We start from the raw sequence: 5,756 nt of genomic DNA on the forward strand, positions 1-5,756 counted from the left end.
TCAGGCAAGCACCTTAACCACCAAGCAATCCCTCCAGCCCCTAATTATTGTTTTTAAGTTAGCTTACAAGGTAACAAGTTTCATTATGGCATTTTCATAATACATTGTTTTGTTTCCTACCCTCCACTGCTGTGGTTTTATAAGAAATCTTGAAATCAGGTAATGCAAGTCCTTTAAACTTGTGTATGTATACTGACAAATTATCTTGGCTATTTTTGATTCATTACCTTTCATATCATTTTAGAATCAATTTGCCAATTTCCCTAAAATAGCATTGTATTTATTTTTCTTTTATTTCCATGCTGAATTGACTCCCGGGCCATAAGTTCTTATTTCTTAAGTTTTTTCTGGGATATATTTTTCTTCTGTGCAACCTCCTCTTCTGGTTTAGGAATAGTTTGTTCCTTTTCAGTGAGGATCATCCCAGCATGGCAGGGAGCGCTCATGTAAGGGTTAATCCAACTGTGAGCTCCATAAATACGGCCGTGCATCTTGGGTGCTTTGTTCACCTGGATATGTTCAGTGACCAGGCTCAGCATTACTCTGCATTTTTTTTTAATTTATTTTATTTGAGAGCAAGAGACACAGAGAGAAAGGCAGATAGAGGGAGAGAGAGAGAATGGGCGCGCCAGGGCTTCCAGCCTCTGCAAACGAACTCCAGACGCGTGTGCCCCCCTGTGCATCTGGTTAACGTGGGACCTGGGGAACCGAGCCTCGAACCGGGGTCCTTAGGCTTCACAGGCAAGCGCTTAACCGCTAAGCCATCTCTCCAGCCCATTACTCTGCATTTTTAAGCATGCGCAGCAGACATTCAGCACTCTTTTTAGGGCTACAATCCTGGGGCCAGCCCCACTGTTTAGCCAGGGCACACTTAGCAACGCCACCATTGTATTGCCAGAATGGCACACACTGCTTCTTTAACGTGTCATCTTTCAGACACTTGGAGGTTTTTCAGATATGCCTACCCTTGATGGCCTGGGCAGTTTCACGGGTGTTCTTAAAATGAACATAGAGATTGAACCTCTTGACTTCCATGGTTTTGTGGGGTTTTCTGGGTCAAGAGAGTAGCAAGCCATTTTCAAAGGTCACCTCGGGCCGCTGATAGGAAGAGCAACTTTTTTTTTTAATCAAGAGCATATTAAATCTGAAGATCAATTTGGAGCAATGAATACTTCAGCAAATCCATGATCATGTTACAGCTCTCCACTTATTTAGGCTTTATGCTCTCTATAATTTTCCTTAATGTTGGGGCTGGGGAGTGGTTAAAGGCACTTGTTTGCAAAGCCCAGTGACCTAGGTTCAAGTCTCCAGTGCTCAGGTAAAGCCAGATGCACAAAATGATACGTGTCTAGAGTTGATTTGCAGTGACAGGAGGCCCTTGTGTGGCCATTCTCTTTCTCTTTCTTTGGTTCTTTCAGTTTCTCTCTCAAAAGATGAAAAATTAATTAGATATCCAAAAAATTGTTTAATTTTGTTCCTTAATATTTTGTAATGTCCAGAGCATTCATATGACATGTCTCTCTTTAACTTCATTCTAATACTTTTTTTAAAAATTTTTATTTATTTATTTGAGAGTGACAGACACAGAGAGAAAGACAGATAGAGGAAGAGAGAGAGAATGGGCGTGCCAGGGCTTCCAGCCTCTGCAAACGAACTCCAGACGCATGCGCCCCCTTGCGCATCTGGCTAACGTGGGACCTGGGGAACCGAGCCTCGAACTGGTGTCCTTAGGCTTCACAGGCAAGTGCTTAACCGCTAAGCCATCTCTCCAGCCCGCTAATACTTTTTTTTTTTTTTTTGAGGTCTCTCTGTGGGTCAGGCTGACCTGGAATTTACTATGTAGTCTCAGGAGGGCGAACTCACAGTGATCATCCTCCTACCTCTGCTCCTTTTTTTTGTTCATTTTTTATTTATTTATTTGACAGCGACAGACACAGAGAGAAAGACAGATAGAGGGAGAGAGAGAGAATGGGCGCGCCAGGGCTTCCAGCCTCTGCAAACGAATTCCAGACGCGTGCGCCCCCTTGTGCATCTGGCTAACGTGGGACCTGGGGAACCGAGCCTCGAACCGGGGTCCTTAGGCTTCACAGGTAAGCGCTTAACCGCTAAGCCATCTCTCCAGCCCTCTAATACTTTTTAATACCTGTGTATGTGAGCGTGCGTGCACATGTGTGTGGAGGCCAGAGTAGAACTTCAGGTGTCTCAGGCTCTATCCCTTCTTTTGAAATAGGGTCTGTTCTTGGCCTGGAGCTCAGCAGTTAGACTAGACTGGGTTGGCAGCTAGTCCCAGGCATCAATCTGCCTTGGCTTCTCCAATGCTGTGATTACAAGTGTGTGACACCACCCTTGTTTTTCTTTTATGTGGGTCCTGGGGATCAAACTCAGACCCTCGTATTTGTATGCCAAACACTTTACCAATTGAGCTATCTCCCTCACCCTTCATTCCTAAGTATTTTTAGTGCTATTCATAAACACAGTTTCTAAAACCTTCATTTTAAAACTGTTGTTCACTTTAAAAAAATATATTTTATTTATTTATTTCCAAGGAGAGAGGTGGGGAGAATGGGCATGTCAGGGTTTCTAGCTACTACAGAGAACTCCAGATGCATGTGCTACTTTGTACATCTGGCTTTACATGGGAACTGGGAATCAAACCCGGTCATTAGGTTTTACAGGCAAGTGTCCTAACTGCTGAGCCATCTCTCCAGCCCTTAATTACTTTCTTATAGAAATACAATTGACTTAAGCTGGGCGTGGTGGCGCACACCTTTAATCCCAGCACTGGGAGGCAGAGGAAGGAAGATCACTGCGAGTTCAAGGCCACCTTGAGACTCCATAGTAGAGTGAGCCCCTACCGCGAAAAACCAAAAACAAAAAAAAAGTACAATTGACTTTAATTTTTTATTAAAATATTATTTACTTCTTTATCTATTTGTTTATTGGCATGTGTTTGTGTGTATGTATGCCAGGGTCCCTTACCACTAAAAATAAATAGCAGATATTTGCACTAGTTTTGGAGTTTGGCTTATGAGGGTGGCCTGAGAAATTATCCCAGGTTGATAGGCTTTGAAAGCAAGCATCTCTAACTGCTGAGTGATCATCCCAGCCCTTAATTTTATTATAATAATTATTATTTTGAGGCCTGGTCTTATTATGTAGTCCAAGCTGGATTGAGGTATGAGGACTGCTATGAGTTCAAGGTCAGCCTGGAGCTACAGAATGTTTTAGGTCAGCGTGGGCTAAAGTGAGAACCTATCTAAAAAAAAAACAAGAAATAAACAAATTTAAAACATTAAAAATACATGTACCACTTTGCAAGCACCTAATTTCATATGGATTCTTATATAGAATTATTTTATTTTATTTGGTTTTTTGAGGTAAGGTCTTGATCTAGCTCAGGCTGACTTGGAATTGACTATGTAGTTTCAGGGTGGCCTCCAAGTCACAACAATCCTCCTACCTCTGCCTCCTGAATGCTGGGATTAAAGGTGTGTGCACCATTATGCCAGGCTACCCAGCCTTATAAGGAGGTTGCAGAATTGAACCCAGGTTAGCAGGCTTTGCAAACAAAGTGTGATCTTCCCAGCCTCCTACACTTGATATTTGATTAAGTATTTTGTTTTTGCATGGTAGGGTCTTACTCTAGCCCAGGCTGACCTTGAACTCACTATGTAATCCCAGGCTGGCTCCTAATTCACAGTGATCCTCCTACCTCTGCCTCCCAAGTGTTGTGACTAAAGGTGTGCACCACCATTCGTGGTTTGATTGAGTTTCTTTTAAAATACTCATGAATTCATAGGAAGTTAAAAAAGACTCATGTATCCTTCACTAGTTTCTCCCAGTGGTTATATTTCTGTGACCATAGTATAACCATAATTAGGAATTTAATGTTGATAGAACGTGTTTTTAGTTCAGTACCATTACATCAATAGTGCATATTCATGTGACACCTGCTCCAATTCCATCACCACAGAGGTCTCCTTGTGCCTGCCACCTCCTTATACAAACACACATCCTTCTCTCTTGTATTTCTAGCCTCTGATACTTACTAACCTGTTTTCAAACATTAGTTATTTCACCATTTGAAGCATGTTATATAAATGGAATCATTCAATATGTGACCTTTTGAATGTGGCTCTTGTTCCCACTTAGCGCAATGCTTTTGAGATCAACCCAAATGGTTGTATGTATTTATAATTTATTCCTTTTTATTGCTAAGCAGAGAAATGCATAAATCTATAATATGTATCAGTGTCTACAGCCATATCACCCTGATCTCTGAAGCTAAGCCAGTCCAAGCTAGGTTCATATTGGATGGGAGACATGTCTTTCTTGAGTCAGTTTGGGCAGTTTACATCTTACAGTGGACTTTTTATCCAACTTGTTAATTACATTGGCAAAAAGTTATTTATCATAAACCCTATTAGCTTTTTGGTGGTTATATAGGAGATCTGTGATATATATCTGATATTGATGGTCTATGTCCTTTCTTTTAATTGCTTAATGATTTTGGCTGGAATTTATTAACTTTATTGATCCCTTTAAAAGTCTAGTTTTTGTTTTACTGATTTTTCTCTATTGTTTATCCATTTTGTATGCTATTGACTTGTGTTTTTTTATTGTTCTTTTCTTATATGTAATTTCGTTGTAATTGTTCTTTTTTTTTCTTTTTTGGGGGGGAGGGTTGGTTTTTCAAGGTAGCGTCTTACTCTAGTCCAGGCTGATCTGGAACTCACTATGTAGTCTTAAGGTTGCCTCGAACTCATGGCAATCCACTTACCTCTGCCTCCCGAGTGCTGGGATTAAAGGTGTTACCACCATGCCTGGCTCTTCTTTTTCTTTTCTTAAAATTTATTTAGTTATTATTTATTTGAGAGAGAGAGAAAGAGGCAGATAGAGAGAAAGAATGGGTGCACCAGGGCCTCTAGCCATTGCAAACGAACTCCAGATGCATGAGCTACCATGTGTATCAGGCTTCCCTGGGACCTGGAGAATTGAACCTGGTCCTTAAGCTTTGCAGGCAAGCTCCTTAACCACTAAGCCATCTCCCCAGCCCTGCTCTTCTTTTCTACCATTAAGATTTCTTTATGTCTCAGCGTGTCATGATTACTGACAAATAAACTCAATACACTTGAAAAGACTATGCATTCATGTAATTGTTAGATATATATTTTTGTAAGTATCAATTAAGCCAAAGTGGTTAAAATTGCTCAGATCTTTTGTCTTTGCAGATTGGTTTATCCAATTTTTCTATCCCATAGTGAGAGAAGGATATTAAAATCTCTAGCTATGATCATTGAATTATCTCTTTCTCCCTTTAATTCTGCTAATTTTCAACACACACATTTTGAAGCTCTGTTATAAGGAATATATGTTCTTATATCTTCTGGTTGAACTATTTGTTTGTTTGTTTGTTTTCCTAGGTGGGGTTTCACTCTAGCTCAGGCTGACCTGGAATTCATTATGTACTCTTAGATTGGCCTCAAACTCATAGAGATCTTCCTACCTGTACCACCTAAGTGCTAGGATGAAAGGCGTGTACCACCACACCCAGCTTGAACTATACTTGTATCATTATGTCGTAGACAGTTTCAATGTTGCTCAGATGAATATCCAACTAGTCACAGTTTATGGGAGGAAGGGCTTTATTTCAGGTTCACAGATCCAAGGGAAGTTTCATCAATGGCAGAAGAAGATGGCTCCTTTTCATAGATCCAAGCAGAGAGAGAACCACCAGTAGTCAACAAAACACCAAA

At 40.7% G+C, this 5,756-nt stretch overlaps 1 pseudogene; it reads right to left on the bottom strand.

The window, feature by feature from the left end:
• Nucleotides 1-263: 263 nt before the first annotated feature.
• LOC123460702 lies at nucleotides 264-1,076 on the bottom strand (annotated as a pseudogene).
• Between the last annotated feature and the right edge of the window lie 4,680 nt (nucleotides 1,077-5,756).

Source organism: Jaculus jaculus, chromosome 5, assembly GCF_020740685.1.
Source record: "Jaculus jaculus isolate mJacJac1 chromosome 5, mJacJac1.mat.Y.cur, whole genome shotgun sequence".
NCBI classification, from domain to species: Eukaryota; Metazoa; Chordata; class Mammalia; order Rodentia; family Dipodidae; genus Jaculus; species Jaculus jaculus.